At 37.7% G+C, this 22,512-nt stretch overlaps 1 protein-coding gene across 1 annotated transcript in view; it reads left to right on the top strand.

The window, feature by feature from the left end:
• Positions 1-22,512, top strand: part of GABRA2 (gamma-aminobutyric acid type A receptor subunit alpha2) — a 124,543-nt gene that overhangs the window by 4,993 nt on the left and 97,038 nt on the right. The gene's annotated exons all lie outside the window — the stretch shown is intronic.

The following is a 22,512-nucleotide window of genomic DNA, read 5'->3' as shown; positions in this document are numbered from 1 at the left end:
AAAAAAATAAAGGAATATCTGTGTTGTCTTTTAGCAAATACAGTTATCAGGATTCTGTGATGATATTTCTTTACACATACATGCGACGTTTATAAAATACAGCACCCATTTGGCATTCTTGAAACAATCAAAGACATTTTGCATATACTTTAGCTGTAGGCCTAAGTTTATTGGGTTGTGGCACAGTTTGATTTCAAATTTAGATGTTCATTTTCAACTTAGAAAAACAAATTTATTTTTATCCATAAAGGTAAATTAAATTAGACTTGATTAAAATGTTAAATTTTAATTATCCTTCAGCATAGTTGGGTGATACTAAGGAGATTAGGTCAAAGTAGGGTAGGCGTGTAATTCCTAAAAGGACTCTGAGTCATAATGTTGTTACTCATCAATTCTAACATCATATATATATATATGTGTGTGTGTGTGTGTATGTATACATACACTCATTTACCAAATGTATATTTTACTTATTAGGATGTGCAGTTTAATAATTAATTTAAAATTAAGACAAATTAGTTGAACCCTTGATATTAACTAAAGGCTTATATTAGTTAGCCTGACTATTACCAGGTTGGCAACTTTGCAATATTAAGTTGCTTGAAAAGATGTGTATTGACTGAATGCCTGGAAATTTATGTAAATAGTGTCTTTGAAAAATATGGGTGGTTAACTCTAGGAGCTGGAAAAGGTTGGAAAAGACCCAACTTGGTTTTAAATAATATGCTATTAAAGTGCTATTCATTTTTGACTTAAATCCTGAGTGGATACGCTCATATTTTAAGAGAGAAGTGCTGGGGAAAAATAATGTTCCGAAGAATGACACATTGTATCTCTCACTCAGTCCAGGAACATAAAGGAGGAGAAGAGTTCCTTAGTAATTAACATGTCTAATGACTACAAATGTAAGGAATTACTGTCCTTGTTAGCATATAGAGCAAGGAACTAATGTTAAACTCATACAATAGGAATATGCCTAACTTGAGGCTGTCATAATTCATGATGGCTTGAGAGGTAGGTTGTACTAAGGCAGATATTTTTCCTAAGGCATGGATTTTATTATTTTTAAATAAATCATGTGCTGTCCAAACAAACAAACAAACAAAAAAAACCCTTAAAATATTTGAGCTAGATATTGGATTTTGCCTCTGAGTTTTTAGGAGAAATATTTACACTGTGGGCATGTAGTTGGGAAAGTAAAACTACCTGTTGTAGGACATAGGTATTGCTATTTATCTCTTCACAGTTCTCTTTTAATATCTCTTCCATTCTTTTTACTTGCATTGTCAGGATTCAGATACAGATGGTTGTACTCATTCTGTAGGTTATTACAATAGACAAAGTGGCTCTTCTTGCCTGGTATCTTCCTTCCCCAGTCCGTCTCTGATATCGGACATATGCTAATATCTCACAGTCAGATTGGTCTTCTTTTAGTCAGTGCTTTTCATATGTCACTCTCTTTTCTTGATCAGATAACTTCAGTGGCTTACCATTGCCTCCATAGATGGCCATGTTGGGAGGGGGTAGTGGAGGGAATATAAGCCTTGCATCGATATAGTTTTAGATTAGAATTTCTGCTCCACTGATGCATCCCAAACAGTGCCTTGGCCAGGTAATCTCTGTAAAATGGCCATGATATATTTACTTTCTACCTTGTAGAGTTGTTGAGAAGATTGTATAAACCAAAGTGTACACAAAGCAAGTGCCACATACTAGTAGTTAAACACAGTCAATTCCTTTCCTCCTCCCATAGTTTTCTACTGTGACAATCAAGGTCTTTACAGTTTACTTCCCTGGCTTCATTTTTTACTTCGCCATCCATCCATCCATCCATCCTGTACTTCAAAGGCGTCCATTCATTTTCTCTTGGTAATGGATTCATATCTGCTCCCCTGGCTCTTGATCATATTTTTCCTCTCTGTTGGTCTAACCCTACAGCTCCTGTGAAGATTACCTCAACTTGGGTCCTTTTTAGTAACAATCTTTCTTAACTGAATTGAAGCACCCATATTCAATTTTCTCCTTGTTGCATTTCGTTAGCTGTTGTTGGCCCTGTATCTCATTTGGTACTTATTATGTGCTCTCCTGGATTATTTATTACCTTTTTATGTGTCTCTTGTTACCTTAACAAGATTGTAAACTTATTGAAGCAAGATATTGTATCATAAATCCTCTGTACTTACGGTAACCAAATACTGATTTGCATATGGTGGCCATAAAATAAATGCTGATTGCTTGATTAACTTTTCTATGACCAGTTAATCATCTGTAAAATGGGGCCACTCACATTTGGCTGACCTTTTAAATGGGAATGTTGAGGCGATATGTCAAACATTATGCTTTAGGAAGGTAGGGTGGCTTAGTGAAGAGAACCTAACTTTAGATTGTAGAGATTTAGGTAAAAATCCCAGCTCAATACTGAGCGGTCCTTTGACCTTTCCATACTTTGTCTCTCTGGGGCCACATTTGTGAGCTATAAAATGGGATTACTATTACTGTTCTTAGGAGTTTGGATGAACATTAAGTAAAATGATATATGCAAAGGATTTAACACAGTGACTGGTATAGGGGGTAGTTAATACATAACAATATCTAGAAGACTCTGAGGATGTTTGGAAATATACTGCTATAAGTTTCAGTTATTATTATGGTGCTTTTGTGTCCAAAATTCGTTGCCTGAATGTTCATATGTCATTTCCAATAGAAAGTTCAGGGGAATTATTTGTATCATTATGTTCTAGAAATTAATTATAAGGAAAAATGATTCAGCTTTAATATATCAAACGGAACATCTTTATTGATGGATAATCTGGATAATTAATCTCAATAATTATTATTATTTTTTCCTTTGTAATTTTAGTGTACATGAGTACATAGGAAAGAGCAATCAGTTTTGGATCAAGAGTAGAAAAATTGTTCTTTTCATCTGGCTCTACAATTTACTAGATTTTTATCCCAGACACATTACTTAGCCATTCTGAACCTTGATATTTTCTTAAGAAAAATTGGAATAATAGTATTTTATTCTGAGGGGAAGAGGGTAAAATGAGATTCATATATATGACAAAGATTATGTAATACATTGAGTGATAATATTTTAAGGCACTTTAAGGTATTTCGTAAATAACTATGAAAAAAATGCAGGGGGGGGTTGGAATTCCTATTGTGGCTCAGCAGGTTATGAACCTGATATGACTTCGATCCCTGGCCTTGCTCGGTGGGTTAAGGAATGTGGTGTTGCCATGAGTTGTGGGGTAAGTCGCAAATGTGGCTCAGATCCCGTGTCGCTGTGGCGTAGGCCGGCAGCTACAGCTCCAATTTGACTCCTAGCTTGGGAACTTCCATATGCCTCAGATGTGGCCCAACAAACCAAACAAAACAAACCAAAACAAAAAGTAACTATGGGTCTTCTCTCTCTCTTTTTTTCTAGTTTTATTAAGGTATAGTTGCCATACAGAACTGTATACATTTAAGGTGTACAGAGCTATGCATCCTCTTTAAACTCTGGGTATAATCCCATCACTGAACTGCTCAAGATCCTGCAGTATTCTCTACTTCAGTCAGGATAAAAAACAGATTTCTTCCAGTGGCCTCTAAGGCCCTGCATGATCTGTTTTCCTAATCTTTCCTTGGCCTTACCTCACACAACTCTTCTTTCTGAGACCCCTGTCAGTCACACTGGCTTCCTTCCTGTTCTGTGAACACACCAGGATGCTCCTTGGAGCTTCTTCCCCTTCCCTGGCATCCCTTGATCACACCTTCTCAGTGAGGTCTGCCCTGACCAATCTAATAAATACTATGACATGTGCATCCCCTAGCAATTCTGATTCTTCTTACTTAGTTTCATTTTATCCTTATAAATACAGGATATTTTGTATACTTTTGATATACAGTCTAATTTTTTATCATTGTGTCAACTGCTTATTTTTTTGTTTGTTTGTTTTTTGCTAGACTGTAGGTTAATAGAGATCAGGAATTTTGGCCTGTGTTTCGTTGATTGGCTCCCTAGCGTCTAGAACAGTGCCTGGCACATAGTGAGCATGGGATTAAATATTTCTTGAATGGATTTTAATTTTATTTATTTATTTTATTTTATTTAGTATGCTGCCATGAAAAGAATCAACTATATGTCGTGCCTTATCCTTGAGATCATTGGGACAATTATCATTTAATTAACATACTGGCCTTTCACTATTAGCATCAGTCTAGTTTAGGCTGATTTTTGGTGAATTGAAATAATTAAAAAAAAATAAATCCCCTTTATTTTATTTACTTATTTATTTTGGCCACCCCTCGATATGTGGAGTTCCGGGGCCAGGGATCAGATCCTAGCCACAGTTGCAACTTAAGCCACAGCTGCAGAATGCCAGGGCTGGGGATCGAACCGGCATCCCAGTGGTTCCAAGACGCCACCAATCCCTTTGTGCCATAGCAGGAACTCCTGGAAATAATTATTATATGGGTTATTCAAACTCCTGACTTATGTTAACTATAATTCTACCTTGAACTAACTGTGTGATTTTGGGTGATTCATTTATCCCATCTCTGCCTTAATTTACTCATCTGTATAATTAGAGGAGAGAGTCTAGTTATTCTATTTATTGCACAAGGATATGGTGTGGTTCATGTTAATTAAAAATTTTAAGAAAGCATAATGTTGCATACAATTGACAGGTGTTAGTATTGTTAGGAATAGCAGAGGGGAGTTTTTCAAGGAGCACATCATCTTAGAAGGTAGGATCCTTGAAAACATGCCAAGAAAATATTGGTAGGCCTTGTGTGCATTTGGTTTGGCATACTTCCTTGTAAGTCTGAAAACCTGAGATGAGTCTGCTTTCTTATCTACCAAGTCTGTTCATTCAAATGAGCTAGAACTAATAACGAAATCAAGTTTTCCTTTTGTCTTCATTTTAGTCATTGGCGCTAATAACTTGGGTACCACTTATGGATTTTTCACATTCTATAAGAGGCTTTCAAATTGTTAACGGAATAAAAGGAGCAACAATTGTTTTTTGGACCAGTTTTATGGGGTCATTGAAAAAGCGAATGTGTAGACGACAGGCTATGTATATTTATGACAGCTAACATCCACAGTGCTCAACAGTGACAACTATTAGAAGTGACAAGGCTTGGTATCTAAATTATAGATTCAGTCTGGAAAATCCAGATTGAGCACCATGCTTAACTGCATTTTGAAAAGCTGTTTCAAGGACCTTGTCTAGATAGAATATTTTCTCCCAGTGCTTTTGTTTTGTACTCTGAAAACTTGAAGACACTTCTTGCTTAAAGCCATGAAAAACATGATGTCGGGTTTTAGACTTAGGGACTGAAGGTCAGTTCTCAACTTCACTTTTTGATATTTATCTTCAGGCTGGAGAGAGATGGATGATAATAGATTTCTAGGAATTTTACTGCTCTCAAATTTGTAAAAATAAAATATAGGATATTCAGTGGGCAAAAATTAACTAAAGGAATCTGGTCTCTCCCAGAACCTAAGAGGGAGTCTGACCTCAGAATTAGTATCATATTATTTTATAAAGTAAAGGTTCAGATCAGTGGCTATGAATACTAACCTCTATGAATTTGCATTCTGTTGCCCCCCCCCATATTAACTATGGAACTTTTAGCATGTATTCAACCTCTCCTTGCTTTGGTTTCTTTATTTGTGAAATGAGGGGAGTAAAAGTATGTGATGTTGGTTTGTTAAGGATTTAATTTTAAAATTTTTTTCAGCATCTAAATCCTTTGGAGTGTCTGGCAAGCAGAGAAGGCACTCAATACTTGTAGATATTATTGCTGTTATTGTTGGTTCTACTGCTATTTCTACTGTGAATGCAATAGAGGCCTTGTCTCAATGGAGGCAGGTAAAATACAGGTATTGGGCTTCTACTTAAAAGCTGTGATGCTTGGCATTCTCCTCATTTAGCAGCTGTGATTGGGGCTGATGCTTCTGAAGAGGCACAAGGCAGCGGATAACCTAGTTTCCCCACGCCCTTCTGACTCAGCCCTCTGAGGCCCCCCAGGGTGCCTGGAGTGGGGTAAAACCTTCATATTTGAAGCCTGAGGCATAAGAAGATGTCAGAGCCTTTCTCATTTCTGCCACCAGATCTTCACCCACTTGAATTTGCCTAAAGGTCACAGGAAACACTAGGTTTGTTTATTTCATGAGTGAGAAAATGAAAATAAATTGAGATGACTTCATATACGTGTGTAAGTACCTTTCGGTAAATGTATAAGTGATCGATATCAAGTTCTTTTTCATTTCCTCTTTCCTTAAAATTCTTTTGTGGGAGGCATGAAACAGAACGAGAACGTTGCTAGTTGCTTGAAGTGGGAGGCTGTTTGGGAGGCTGGAAATTCTGGATGTGACTTTCAAAATCAGTTCCTTCAATTTTGTCTGGGGCCTGTCCGAGTAGTCTCTTTCCAGCCTGGAAATAGTATGGGCTTTCTCACAGTGCATGCTAGCTTAAACTAGAAAGATGGTAATATTACATGGATACTTTTGGATTCTTTTTTTTTTTTTGTCTTTTTAGGGTCGCAGCCGTGGCATATGGAAGTTCTCAAGCTGGGGGCTGAATTGGAGCTGCAGCTGCTGGCCTACGCCACAGCCACAGCAAAGCGGGATCTGAGCCATGTCTGCGACCTACATACACCACAGCTCACGGCAATGCTGGATCCTTAACCCACTGAGCGAGGCCAGGGGTTGAACCCATGTCCTCATGGATACTAGTCGGGTTCATTACAGCTGAACCACGGTGGGAACTCCTGGATTCTTTTTAATATTTCTAAACAGATCAAGAATCAGCTTAGTGTTTCCATGCACCCTTATTCTAAAGCTGTGTATTATTTTCCCACTCCCTATCAGGGAATGATACTAAGACAGGCTTCTTCAGAAATGGTTAGAGTGAGGTTTTGTAAGAACTCTTTCTCAGTTTGCTCTTTTAATTACATATGTAGCTTGTGATTATTTTATAGGAAAGGCACAGTGAGTGCATTCAGAGCAGAAGGGGATACATTAGATTAGATGGTGGCACTTTCTTCCCAAAGAGCAGCTCATGCAATATTCAAGGGGACATCACTGAAGTACCTGACCCAGAGGATAGGACCCTTTTTAGTTTTTTTGGCCACACTCGTGGCATGCAAAAGTTCCTGGGCCAGGAACTGAACCCCCACCAAAGCAGTGGCCTGAGCCCCAATAGTGACAAAGCTGGATCCTTAATGCTAGCCCATCAAGGAATTTCCAACCCGTGTTTTAGTGAACTGACATTAAGGCTTTGTTGTCACCTTAAAACAATTTCGACTAATAGCATTGCTTCTCTCAACCATTGCTGCTAGAAAGGCATTGCCCTCAGTCATAATTTTGAGGGATTATTATTTTTGTTCTTTCAAGCACAAGCCTGCCTCACTCCCTGTGTTGTTTTCTCGCTAGCTTTTAAGCTCAGGTGCAATCAATGCTTTTCATTTTTTTTACTCTTTAATACACAGTAGTAAATTGGACCAGAAGCGTGACCGATCCATTTGTTTTTGTGTTATTTTTTTGATTGCTACAGCTCAATCATGTTGTAGAAATCTATACTGATAGTGGAGATGGCCAGGTGGACAGCTTGTGTATCCAGCAATTCATTACTCTTCAATGTATGAACATGAAAAGAGTCAAATGGCATTATTCTAGTAGTCTGTTCCCTAACACAAGTATATTGAAGGCTTATAATATGTGAGACACTGTAGGATCTAAAGCCGTACAAGGTGTGGTGTGGGCCTCCAGGGAAGAAGCCCCTAGGCGGGCAGACAAGGCAGGTACAGTGTGGTTCTCAAAATGAAACAGTACATGTTCCATTATAAGACCATGCTATTCGAGTTGAGCGAGGTAAAGAATCACTTTTACTTGCATCATACCACTGGAAATAGCCAAAGGTCTGTCTCTATAAGCAGAGTGCATTTATTCATTTGTTTCTTGCCAGGAGTCAAGGATTTGCTGGGTCTTGCTATAAATGCTGGAAATACTATGATGAGCAGGACCAAGTCTTTGAAGAAATTCGTATTATACTATATTTTGGTTCTTTCTGTCTTTCAGGTGTCTTAACAGTGGCCTCTTCTTTCTCTTCTAAATTAAGAATATTGTGTAATTACTCTGTTTTTCTTTATTGAACTGTAAATCTTTTCTCATAAAGAGTGATTTCTGATATTCTTACTGCAGACTGAGTAATATCTGTGATATTGCTGTGATATCTACAGAAGAGTGTAACCTCCGGAGAGTATGTCTTTCGTGTCTGTAGCTGTGGTGTTGAGAGCATTTTTGGCAAGAGTGGCTTTCTTAAATGTAGTGTGGTAAGAGTTAATTCCAGTCAAAACCTCTGGATAACTCCTCAGTTCTCTTTCTAAGGAAAACTTATTTTCTGCCTCATCTTAATCTGTTTTGAGCTGCAGATGATTTAAATAATAACTAGACCTGCCCTGTGAAATAAAAAATAAATGACATGAGTTGTAATATTATAAGTATTTAATATATTTCCTTTGAGGTTTTAATGTTCCTGACCCAACGCAGAATTCCAAAAACTTGTTCTTAACTTGAACTCATTCCTCAAGGTACAGATCTTATAATTTAGAAGTATAGTATCACAAAAAATAAAATTCATGTTTAAATCTCAAGAGATTTCATATAGAAGCTCATCAAATTTTGGATATCAATTTATAAGATACATATAGATCCCTTCAAATTCTCCATTGGGTTTTTGCATTTTAAGTAACTTACCTTAGGTAGTAGTTTTGATGTCTTCATGTATTTTTATTATATCTTTTTAACAAATTAAAAAACTAGCAGGTAGAAAAGTATGAGTCCATCTTCATCTTAATGTGAATTAAGTGATGTCCATTTTTATTTTTATTTTTTTTACATTTTCTGTTTATTTAAATATTTAAAACATGCCCCTTAAAAACAAAAAAAATAGTTTGGCACAAAATTAAAAAATATAGTACTTTATTATAAGAGCATTCTTATAAATACTTTGCTAACATTCAGGATGGAAGTTCCTTTTTAGGAGAATAAATGCAAAATGTAACACAAAGATTATTCCAGTAGCATGTATGGCATTATTCTTTCTGTATAAAAGTATTTCATTATTCTTAGAGGATAGTTTAGTTAGAATATTACTAAATTGATTTAAACATAATGAAAGAAAAGGTAAGGTTTTTATTCTTCTGATACAGTATCCATTCTGTGTTAAAAAGATACTGCTGTTTTCAGCTATTTTGTAGAGATGCTTAGTAAAGTCTAATAAATTTTATGACTATTTTAGGAATATGATATAATGAATGGTACAATTGGATTTTGTCTGTTAAGTAGAGGAATAAAGCTATGTCACAAGGTTAAGGAAGGTTGAAGAAAGGATAAAAATTATAAATGTCTCTTTAGAACATTTCCAAACCCGTAGTCTAGATTTTTTTGTAGTAGGACGTAAGTATCCAGAGGGCATTTGACTTCCACTAAGAACGTGAAAGGGCCAGGCGCTTTTTGGATGGTGTGTGTGTATTAAAAACTTTTCAGGACTGAAGCGAACTCAGGCTTAAATGGGAGGAATGGTTTTGAATGAGGAAGTCAAACATCATGGAATGTTTAGAAAAAGATTGAGAGAGAAGCTTCTGGTTTCCTCCTGTTTACTCCTGAGGAGTAAATACATTTTGAAGCAAAAATGCTGAGTTACTACTCAAATATTTGAGTTGGAGGGGCCACATTTTTTCAATCGTATGAGTTTTTTAGAAGCCTTTATGAGAGAATTAAACAAATCAGCCATAGTCAGAGAATGAGGATAAATGGAACAAATTCATTTTTGTTGCCGCAGTTGCATAGAGAAAGTCTCCGGTTTCTCAAGAACGGAACTTGGGGGCTAAAATGCCAGCCAGGTTTACAAGGAAGATTAAAACTTTGTGGATACCAAGAGAGGAAGTCGTAATTAAAAGAAAATGGAATTGTAAAGGCTGGTGGTCAGGTTGGGTAAAGGGGAATGTGGAAGGGTAGATTTAATTAGTTATCTAGGGCATGTGAGAGGATAAGCATCGAAGCAAAAAATGTGAGCCTGATGATTGTGCTTCATAGAACAGCAGAAGAATCACCCAGCAGCTCTGAGAGGAAGAGAAACTCTAGATTCTTAAGAGAGTAAATGTGGTGGGTTTAGGTGGAGAAAAAGAACGGAAGGGGGTGAATGCAGAGCCATTGTGAAGGCAGCTCTCATTAAAGCATTACTAGGAGAACAAAGTCCCCTGATACCCCAGAGCTAAAACTGACTATCCTTTTATCATTTTGAGTAGCTTTTGCCTTTAGTAATGATTACGGAATTACAGGATCAAAGAGAACTAAGAAGAAAACTATACACAGAGCCTTATTATCAATAGTGCTTATGTTACAGTATGTTGCCATTTAAAATAGAATAAATATCAAAAATGCACTTGTTATTCTTAAAACATGTACAGCCACCTAATAGGGTCTGAATTCTTAAAGGAGAACACTAGGTGGATGAAGTAGTGAGGAGAATATTGCTGGAGCAAAAGAATCCCTTTTGACTTTCACTCTTTCAAGCCTCCCAGATAATCAGAGGAACTCTTGGAGGTGTTTTGGGCTGCCACCAAGCGTGGTCTGACTCACAGCATTAGCAGGGAGGGTCACTGAGGGTTCATGTTACTATCTGTGAAATAAGGGGTGATGAGAAGTCCCCGGAGGGCCCGATGCTGACTCAGGCTGGAGGTATTTATATTTAGATGCAGTTCTGCTAGTTTCACTGATGTTGCCTGCCTTTGTCACTCTTCTTTAGCTGCTGCCACACCTAATCTAGTCTTTGTCGTTTTTTGGTGACAGCTTCTAATACAGGCATGTCACTCTCGGACCTCTGACTGCTACCAGTTGTGGGCACAGCTGCAGTTTCTGCAATTGTTGCTGCTGCTTCAGAACATCTGGGAGGTTAAGCAAAATCTATCAGTAGATAAGGAAAGTGCTCAGGTGCATGTTTAAGTGAGTGGATATGAAAATTAGTGGGGCAGAAAGTGACTCTTCATCAAATCCCTTCCCTTTAGGGAACTGTTTTGTGGTTTGTCATTTCTGTAATTTTCCCCACACGCTCAGAGAGGGTGGTGTGACATATTACATACTTCCATCCAAAGACATTAGCAGAGGGCATCATAATCCCAAGTGGCTTTTTATAGTGCACGTTTAATGCCGATTGGAACAAAGGAAACCTTGCGCCGTAACACTGGCATAAACTAATAAAACATAGGTGAAAGAAGAATATCATGGTAGACTTTATCAGCTAAAGGTGTGTTTGTCTAAAAATGACAGAAAAATCTATCTGCTGTGATGTCGGCAGGGATCAATTGTTTTCACAGCAAGAAGTCTGGAGGCAGTTGGCTCCTAGTCCCGAGTTCTTAAATGATGGCACCAAGAACATCAAGTACCTAGAATTTTTTTTAAAAAATGTGTTCCACTTCCTCTTCCTTATTGTCGACTTCTGTCCTTATGCCGTTACCTTGTGGTCCCCAAATGGCTGCTGCAGCTCCAGCTATCATATCCATGGTGAAGATTGGAATGAAAGGAAGGGATGGTGCCAATTCCAATAGTTCCCATCATCAGAAAAATAAACCTTCCCAGCACTTGCAGCTGATGTCCATATTTATCTCATAGTTAATTTCAAGCTAGGAGAGCATCTGGGAAAATGAGTGCTTTTCCTGGGGTTGGGCACATTACTGCCTTAAATGAAATCAGGAATTTATTAGAAAGAAGGAAGATGTGTTGGCTACTCAGTAGGCTACTGGCAATGCCTGTCACATTTACTAATCCTAATAAAAGTTACTTAGTCTTTTTGTGCCTCAGTTTCCTGTTCTGTAAAATGGAATATATTAATTCCAGTGAGGAGTTGCCATATCTAAAGTACTTAAAACTTTAATTTGCAAACTTTGCAAATTTTTAATTTGCAAAACTTCAATTTTAATTTGCAGAACCTTTAATTTGCAAATTTTTAATTTGCAAAACTTTAATACAAATTAAACTTGTATTTAATTTGCATACAAGTAACCTGGATGATGATTGTTAAAATGCAGACCTTGATTAAGTAAATCTCTGTGAACCTCAAGATACTGCATATTCTAATAGGCTTTCAGGTGATGCCATTGCTGCTGGTCCTTGGGCCACACCTTGAATAGCAAGGAAATACTCAGCTATGGCAGCTGTGTTGTACAACCTCAGGGGACAGTCATAAAAAATATAATGCAATGAAGAGAAGAGGCTCTTTAAGTGCTTACTAATTGTTACTGTTGTTATTATTGCTGTCATGTTCTACTTTGACAATTAGGAACTCATAATTTATGTTCCTAAAGGTTGCAGTGGAAAACCTTATTTTTATCAGGGTATAAACAGATAAATCCATTCCTTATGATATGCTTTTACAAAATTGCTAGTAAATATTAGATTGACCATTAAGGTCTGTGGATATGATATATAGTGCTAAATGTAATTTCTCTCTCCAGTCATCAGTACATTTTAATTCTGTCACACTCTATAAATAAAAACATATTCCTATTTCTATCCATAATAAAAAAATTAAAACTAATTTGTGATAAAACCATGATGGTATTTGAAATCTGCTTCAAAGAAATGTGTTGGACACTGCAGTTAGCTTGTTGTGAGAAAAAAAAAATGTTGAGATTAAACTTGTGAACTAATCTAGTATAAATAATTGATTATAAAAACTAATTTAACTCTAAATACTGTATGGTGGTAAATAAAATTTTACCATTGGTATAATTTTGAGGGTATAAATAGTAAAGCTCTCTCTTTATTTTATGTTCCATCTAATTTGCTTCACTGGGAGTTCCCACTGTGATGCAGTGGGTTTAGAATCCAACTGCAATGGCTTGGGTTGCTGCAGAGGTGCGGGTTCAATTTCGGCCTGCTGCAGTGGGTTAAAGAGTCCAGCTCAGATTCAATCCCTGGCCCAGGAACTTCCATGTACAGTCTTGGGGGGAGGGGGGATAAGGATCGTTTTTCACTTTTCAAGACATTAAAAGGAGAAGGGCCTTTGCTTTGGTCAGAAGAGACTGTGATGGCAAAAGTGTACCAGAGCATAGAAACCATTAGTTTATATATGAAAAATCCCTTTTTATAAAAGGCCAATTATTATCTCTGTGCCTCAGTTTCCCAAACATAAAGGTAAGAGGGCCATAGCTAATGACCTGTAATGCCCCTTACATCTGAAATTACTCCCATCTCTCTGTGCCTTGTTTCAAGGCAAACAGTTGTAGAAATAAGCTTCTTGGAACAGAAATCTAAAACCAATTTTTTCCTTCATTGTAGAGAAATAGAGTGTGGGCCTGAATACAGGCTAGCAGAATAAGGCTGCCAGGCCTGTAAACTGACCATCTGAGAAGAGAACAAAGGCTGTTTGGTTCTTCCAACTCCCTAGCAACTCCTAGTTTGTACAAAACTAGGTACTTCTATTTCATGATTATGCCAGTTAAGAACTGCTCTAAAAGCCAAGCAAGGTTGATTAGGAAGCAACTGGTACAAGTGAGGCAGTGATAAATGTGCCAAATTACACTTGCCAGTGTTTTAAACATTGCTAGGAATTTTCTCTCTATGATGGAAATGGCGACTGCTTTTCAAAGCTCACTCTCTTTGGACTTCTCTGCTCTGCTTGATACTTTAGATTTATTGCTTCTTGAAACTCACTCCTTTCCTGAGTCTCGGTCTCCCCACTCTTATTCATCTGTTTCATTCTTTGGTTCATCTTTATGTTCTCTCTTCTTTCCTGAATGTGAGTGCTCTCCAAGATTCTGTAACTCTTATTGCTTCTCACTTTCATGACTTTCCTGGAAGAATTTCATTAAATTGAATAGCTCCTGATATTAAACTACATGTAGATTCTTTCTCATCCTGCTGCTGTTTTCTGATGTAAATTTACCTCTTACTGCTCAGATGAACTCTCTTTAGGACCACCCTCTACTTTCAGAATCAAGTCCAGAGCATTGAAAGTAGTAGCCTTGAGTTCCTGTTGTGGTTCAGTGGGTTACAAATGGGACTAATACCCACGACAGTGTAGTAGGTTCAATCCCTGGCCTCGCTCAGCTCAATGGGTTACGGATCCGGTGTTGCTGTGGCTGTGGTGTAGGCTGGCAGCTGCAGCTCTGATTTGATCCCTACCCCAGGACCTCCATATGCTGCAGGTGCAGCCCTAAAAAGCAATCAATCAATCAATCAATCAATCAAGCAGTCTTCACAGCCCCTAGCCTCTGTTCACTTTTCTGGCCTTATCTCTCGCTGTTGTATCACTGTCTTGAATGGACTGGCTGAGATTCACTGACCATGTTTCACTTTTTTTTTTTTTAAATGCATTGGGCTTTCTCTAACTTGTGGGCCTTTATCCAAGCTGTTGAGTCTACTGGGAACATATTTTCCTTTCTGCAGGTTCCAGCTTAGACGTCATACTTTCTACTAGCCTTACATGACTGTCATCCCCTCACATAAACACATCTCTGTTAAACAAATTACCCATCCCTATATTTGGCATAATATTAACATACTTTTTTGTAGCACCCTATTTTACCTGTTGGAATCTAAGATCTCTAAAATCAGAGATTTATGACTCTGTGTCTGTTGTTCTAGCCCCTGTACTGTGTGTAATGCGCCTAGAATGTAGATAGTAGTCGTAATATTTATTGAATAGATGAATAGGCTACATATGAGTTGTGTCCTTTCATAATACATTTCTCAAACTTCTGGAAGCTAAATTCATAATTTTCCACCTGAAATGGCTTTTCTTCCTGTGGTTCTCTTGCGTGGTTAAGGGTAGCCACTTTTGTCAAGCTGCAAGAGCTGAAAATCCATCTGCAAATGATTTTTCAAATTCTCTTTCCTCCTTTGCAGTCACCTGACTCTAATTCTGCTATCCTCAGAAACACCCATAGCAACCTGATTGATTGGTTTGTTCTTATTTTTAAATAAATAATTAGCTGAACATATTTAGACATCAGGACATTACCAGTAAAATTGTGGATTTCTTTCTGTTTTGACAATGGCAGATTTGGTGATCCTAGGCCAAAATTCCTGATGACAGAAATTGAAATTGAAATTGGATCGATGACAGCAATTGAAACTAAGTAACAGCTTTCCCTATTAGAGGAGGTATGGCCTTCATTTTTAACCAGAGATCTCATTCAGCTGATCTCACCCAGTCACATTACCTGCCTTGATGTGTTAATAATGTGTTATCCCCCCAAACACTTGAGTATATAAACCTGTTCTACCCTATTTCTATAATTGTCAGGTATTTATTTATTTATTTATTTGCTTTTTAGGGCTGCACCTGCAGCATATGGAAGTTACCAGGCTAGGGATCAAATCGGAGCTGCAGCTGCCGGCCTTCACCACGGCAACACCAGATCCAAGCCTCGTCTGTGACCTACACCACAGTTCAGGGCAATGGCGGATCCTTAACCCAGTGAGCAAGGCCAGGGATTGAACCTGAATCCTTATGGATACCAATCCAGTTTGTAACCCACTGAGCCACAATGGGGACTCCCAGATTTTTATTTTTTAATTAGAATCGATCATTTCATTCTTTTGCCTAACACTCTCCAGTGGCTTTCTTTTTTTCCTACTTTCTGGAGTGTGATCTCCTGTCTGTGTTACAAATCCTTCGGAAACCAGATCAAGGGGATGCACACTCTACTGCTTCTTTTGGGCAGACCAGGTAAAAGAATGAGTTGACATTATGATGACTGAACAACTGGAGCTTGTATATTCCTTGTTTAAAGGAAGGTGAACTTTATCTGATATTGCCATATAAGTGTTTGAGATTAGAGTTCCTAGATACACCAGTTATTTTTCACAAGTTGTTCAAAATATCCATTTTTATGGGATGTTTCTTAATTTTAAAGGTCAACCTATTCTAATTCTAATCAAAACAAAATCTTGTACAACTCAAACACAACACACCGGAATAATATTAGTTGGCAGGTCTTGGCCCTAAACCAAAATTTCTCATTAAGGATATGAAAGGATCAATTGGAGAATTTGTTAAATGCAATTTTAACAAATCCTCAAAAATTCAATCAGTTCTGGGTCGAGCCCAGGAATCTGCATTTCATCAAAAATTTTTGATATTTAAAAAAAATTGTTTTTTATTAAAGTTGATTTACAATGTTGTGGCAATTTCTGCTGTATAGCAAAATAACCCAGTCATATATATATATGTATACACACACACATATTCTTTTCCTCATATCATCCCCCATCGCTTTTTATCCCAAGAATTTGGACACAGTTCCCTGTGCTATGCAGTAGGACCCCATTGTCCATCCATTCTAAATGTAATAGTTTGCATCTAAAAAAAATTTGTGGTTCTGATGCAGGTGGTCCAAATGCTGGACTGAATTATTGATATTTCAGTTTATGGTTAAGAATGATGTTGTCTGGAGTTCCCATCGTGGTGCAGCAGAAACGAATCTGACTAGGAACCATGAGGTTGCAGGTTCGATCCCTGGCCTCGCTCAGTGGGTTAAGGATCCCGAGTTGCCATGAGCTGTGGTGTAGGTCACAAAAGTGGCTCAGATCTGGTGTTTCTGTGGCTGTGATGTAGGCCGGCAGTTGTAGCTCTGATTCGACCCCAGCCTGTGAACCTCCGTATGCCGTGAGTGCGGCCCTTAAAAAAATGCAAAAACAAAACAAAAGAATGATGTTGTCTATTCTCTCATAGTGCTTTATTTGTAATCTTTAGTGAAATTAAAAAATAAATATGTATAGCAAGATCAGTCTGTCACCAGTAAGTCTGGCTAGCATTTCCTCAATAACTTGGAAGAGGAGCTTTTGTGCATCACTGTTCTGAGGTGACTTTCAATTTTGTAGGATCAGAGCCCTGCTTTTGTTTACTAAGTGTATTAGTCTGAATTAACTAGCTTATGCTATAGCAACAACTCTGAGTTTAAAATATGCTTTATTTCTCTCTTATTTTATCTTGTTCATGACTCAACACTGCCCCCTGGGGTCTCTCCCAGGGTTTGAGCTCTCTTAGTCATCATCCTTCCTTAGGGTCTCAAGCCAGTGGACTTGCACCATCCAAAATATCGCTGATTGCAGTGTCAGGGAAAAGACATGTGATCAGGCGCACATTGTCACTTAAAGCTTCTGCCCCGATGTGGCAAAATATCACTTCACAGATTCTTTGCTCAAAGGAAGGCTTATAGATAAACATGCTTAATTTTAAGGGAGCAGAGAAGTACAACTCAACTCTACCATGTACTCAGAAGTAGAAGAATTGGGCACATTTGGCAGCAAAAGGACTACCATTCTTTTGTTTGGCCATGCCCATGGCATGGGGGAAGTTCCAGGGCCAGGGATCAAACCCAGCCACAACAGTGACAACACCAGATCCTTAACCTCTAGGCCATCAGGAACCCCTGCTGACTACCATTCCTAGCAAGATTCCCCATTTCTCAAAGTGTAACTCATCTTTAATAGTGACAGATAATATGCACTGCTTGGTGATACGAGTTATATCTTATTTCAAGATATAATTCAGGAACTATATTTTCTGGGTAACATGCTTAACATATTTAAGACTTAACTGTTACACTTTTTGGACAAATTGATTTCATATACTCTTAAAACCTTCTTCCCCAACTCCTAGGCATAAAGAACTTTGTGTTTGGGCTGGGAAGCCAGAGCTAGAATTGTAGGTATTTAAGAGGAGATAGTCTTTGAAGTGTTAGCCTGAAGTCTCAAACCTCTGTGACGGTAATTGCCCGGGAGAATGGAATTAAGTGGAGGAGGAGCAGAGGCCATGTCTTTCTAGTTTGCTACTATGTCTTCAGTGACTGGCAGAATACCTAGAATTCACTGTTTGTCAATTGACTATGTAGATGCATCCAATGCTCATACATAAACATACGTGGACACATCTGTACTATGGATAGCTCCTTATTTGGGGTTTTCAGATACATTTTAGGCATTTAATAATGAGTTTTATTTTTAAATGTTAGTTATTTAGACCTCTAGCATTTCTTACAATAAGTCACTCTTCTCAGACACAGTGTTGATTGATATATGGGTTTGGTTGCTATGCTGAACCTTAAATTCAATAGCACACAAAGTCAGAACTGTTATGAGGGCCTTGGATTTAATATGACCAAAGGACTAATTCAGTGGCCTTCACTGTTGCTGAACTGGGGGGGACCATATGAGCAATGATTGTGAAGCAAAGGATCCATGGGTTCAGCACTGTATTCTAACCCTGAAATGAAGCAGGATAGAGCCACTAGTTACACATGATAGAAACAAAAGCAAAACCACAAAAAATATGTCTCAGGAGTTCCTGTCATGGCTCAGCGATAACAAACCCAACTGGTGTCCATGAGGATTCAGGTTTGATCCCTGGACTTACTCAGTGGGCTAAGGATTGGCTTTGCCATGAGCTGTGGTATAGGTCGCAGATGGGGCTTGGATCCCACTTTACTGTGGCTATGGCATAGGCTGGCAGCTGCAGCTCTGATTGGACTCCTAGCCTAGGAACTTCCATATACCATGGGGGTGGCCCTAAAAAAAACCAAAACCAAACAAAAATATGTTTCAGAAACTTGAGTCGCATAAGTCTAAATGCTAATCTATGTTGAAATTATGCAAAACCATTATTAGTTTCATACCAACTATTCAAATTTTTCATTTGTCTTGCAGAAGCTATCTAATAACATTATAAAATGATGCTGATCATAATAAATTAATAATAACAGTATCTAACATGTTTCTAGTACCAGGTAATATTTTAAGCACTTTACCTATGATTTAATTCTCATTATTAGTCCCACAAGGGAGGGAGGTAATTTGATGATTCCCACTTTATTTCCTCATTCAGTAAATGAGATCCAGAGATTAATTATTTGCCCTTTGTCCCATAATTATTTTATGAGAAAATGGGCTTTTTGACCAATGCATTTTCTCCAGAGCCTTTGTCTGAGAAGTCAAGAATTAAGAACCCTCAAATCCAACAGAGGTGGTGAATTGCAATGAAAACATCTCTGCTCTGGGAGCCTCTGGATAAGTACCTCTGGAGGGTGGAGAGTGGTGTGCAACTTCACTCATTTATTTGCTTAGGCATTCTCTTTATCACATTTCTTGATCAGCTTAACTTTGAGATACATCCTGGACATGAATCTGGGCCCAGACATGAAGGGACAGAAAAGACATTGATTAATAGAAAAATCTCTTAGGACACTGGTGAATTAAAGCCAGAATCTTTGACTCTTACTCTGCTGGTTTTAACCCTTCTTTGATGTGAATCAGGTCTTTTGTTACTATGTTCAAGAATAGCTAATGGGAAGGACATAAGAAGACTATGTGGTCTAGGTGAATGGCTTCAATATTGCTTGATGCCTAATAAATTAGTATTTATATTATTTGTGGAATTAATAATGCAATGATGCAATCAGACATATACATATCAGCTTTGATTGGCCTGTTACAAGTCATGGTGCATAAATGAGGGATAAGCCAGTGAAAACTCGAGAAATGAGGAATATTAAACGCACAAACCCTTTCTCCTAGACACGTTTGCCTTTGTCCCCATTTGACTCTGTTAATCTTGCAAAGCAATATATTGTACCCAGGAAAGAGGTCAGAGTTTGGAGTCTGATAAACCTAGCTTTGTATTCTGGTCCTAACATGTTCTAATTATATAGTTTTTATACACATTAGTTACCTTCTCTGAGCCTCAGTTTCTTCATAGGTAAAGCAGAAATAAAACAACCAACATTCCTAAGAATGTGAAAAAGATTAAATGAAATTATGTATGTAATCTTCCCATAAAAGTACCTGGCATTGGTAGGTGTTTATTGCTAGCCAACTTCCCAGCTGCCCTTCAATTCTTGCTAATATGTGATAACATGGAGATTTGTTCAGAGTTTAGGAAATGATGAGTTTAAATGAGCAGTCCTTTAAAACAGAACATGGGAAGTTATTTTTCTAAGAGAATTAATGAAATTGGATGATCTTTTAACGACTTCCCTTGGGGTTAGCTATGATTAAACATCTCCTTTTGGGGGCACCTTTCCAGTAGGAGCTTGTTGCAGAATCAAACTTCAGAAGTTTGTGAGAATCTGTGAATTGCATGGTATTTCTTGTCACACATTGGAATTAAATGAAAGGGAATTTCTGGCCTTCCAGGTTATGTCTATGGAAGTACAAAACGAAACAGGAGAATAAGGTGTTTCTGAGAAAGCAAGAGCAGGCAAGTAACAGTTTACTTTGGGCTTTTTCGTGGAAATTTAAGCTCATAAATATGGTGTATCTCCTTTGTTAGAATGTTTATAACTAAACATTAATGGTATAAAACTTAAGAGATTTTATTAGGCTTCTAATCATAATTACTTATGGTTTCTTCAAATCTCAGGTAACTTTTTGAAATGACTGCAAGTGTTATGCAGTAGATAGTTATTAAGATTGTTATCACAGGAGTTCCCGTCATGGCACAGTAGAAATGAATCTGTCTAGGAGGGTTGTGGGTTCAGTCCCTGGCCTTGCTCAGTGGGTTAAAGATCTGGTGTTGCTGTGAGCTGTGGTTCAGGTTGCAGACACGGCTTGAATTTGGTGTCCCTGTGGCTCTGGCATAGCCCGGTGGCAGCAAGCAGCTCTGATTTGATCCCAGCCTGGGAACCTCCATATACTGCGGGCATGGCCCTAAAAAGACAAAAGACAAAAAAAAAAAGAAAAAAAAAGAAAAAAGACTGTTACCACAACTACTGTGGTAGATAGATGATATCCCCCATGATTTCTGCTGTATGTCGTATACATCTGTTATGATCCCTGGGACTGTGAATGCATTGATTCCATGAGTAGTTTTGTTATATGGCACTTTGCCTTTAAGAAAAGGAGGTTATCCAGCAGGCCCTTGCGTGATCACAGGATTATGCTTGTTAACCCATTCTATCTGGTTCCAGAGGTCAGAGATGGTCAGAGAGGGAGAAGTCAGGGAGATTTGAAACAGGAAAGGGATTTGACCTGAAGGAGACAGTCCGCTGCTGGAGAGGGCCATGGAGCAAGGGATGCTGACAGCCTCTAGGAGATGAGATGTGGCAGCTGGCAAGAAATGGGGACCTTAGCTTTACAGCAGCAAGGGAATGAATTTGGTCAACAGTTTGAAAGAGCTTAGAAGCAGATCCTTCCCCAGAGTCTCCAGAAAGGAACACAGCCCTGCTGACACCCTGTTTTCTGGCCTCAGACTCTGAGCAGAGGATCCAGATATACCGAGCTGGACTTCTTAAAAGGATGTTGTTTCACGCTCTTAAGATTGTACTAATTTGTTACACAATATAAAACAAATACAATCACTATTACCAATTTAAAATATACAATTTATGTTAGTGTCTAGCCTGTGCCAAGCACAGTACACTTTACAGACATCATTTTATTTGATTCTTAGAAGAACACTGTCAGACTGGCACTGTGAACCCCATCTGTGAGAAAACAGTAGCACATACAATTTAAGTAAAGCTCACAGGGTCAAAAAATTATTATTTATAACACAGATTTGAACTTAGGTTTCTCTGATTCTAAGTTTTGACATCTTACATATCCCTTAATTATATAGGAATGAACATTTCATGAAGGTGATACCAGGCCAGGCCATCTGCAGGATGAGATATGACCTTGATGTGATGCCTTGATCCATAAAATATCTTATTTATATGAACCCTTAGCAAGAGATAAACAAATTTTATTGTAGTTTTTATACAACAAGATTACAATATGTGGGTGTTGTAGTTTTAAACCATTATATGTGAATGCATTTTTTTCCCTTAAAATTGTCATGAAAAAGTTGAATTATGTCCAGCGATACATTTTAGATGTCGGTTGTGGCTTCACATTACCATTAATATAAATACAATTATATATTCTAAAATGACTGACTCAAAGTGCATTATTGATACATTCATAATGTTTAATTTTATTTTTATCACCCTTGCCTATATTGAATAAATGTCTTGTAAAACCATTTTAGGGTTGTTAATGTTCTTGTATCTTTATTAAATGTCTTATGAAATAGTCTCAGAGTATTAACTTTATAGCTGAAAGGCTAAACTATTACACACTAGAAATTCTATATAATAAAGTTAATTTTTTTCCTTTAAGCCTTCCATTGCTAAATTGTTCTTTGAATTAGTTACAGTCATTATATATTCTCAAATAGGCCATTATCTTGTCATATTTTTTAGTTAGGGTTAGTATGTTTCTGCCTCTTTTCTCTCTTATGACCTCTTTTCTTTTTCCTTTAATATGTAGAGATATTTCTTGCTTACATTCTCTTCCTGATGGTGGTCTCATGTGTGTCCAGGAATTTAGCTGCTCTCATGTGCACATGTTTCTAAAGTCCTCTGTTTTCTTTTTCTTTCTTTCCTTTTTATTTTTTTGTTTTTGTTTTTGTTTTTTGTTTTCTTTTTAAAGCCTTATCTGCGGCATGTGGAAGTTCCCAGGCTAGGGGTTGA

The sequence above is a fragment of the Phacochoerus africanus genome, chromosome 10 (genome assembly GCF_016906955.1).
Source record: "Phacochoerus africanus isolate WHEZ1 chromosome 10, ROS_Pafr_v1, whole genome shotgun sequence".
NCBI classification, from domain to species: domain Eukaryota; kingdom Metazoa; phylum Chordata; class Mammalia; order Artiodactyla; family Suidae; genus Phacochoerus; species Phacochoerus africanus.
The sequence above is the reverse complement of the archived record's forward strand: the minus strand, read 5'-3'. Positions and strand labels throughout refer to the sequence as shown.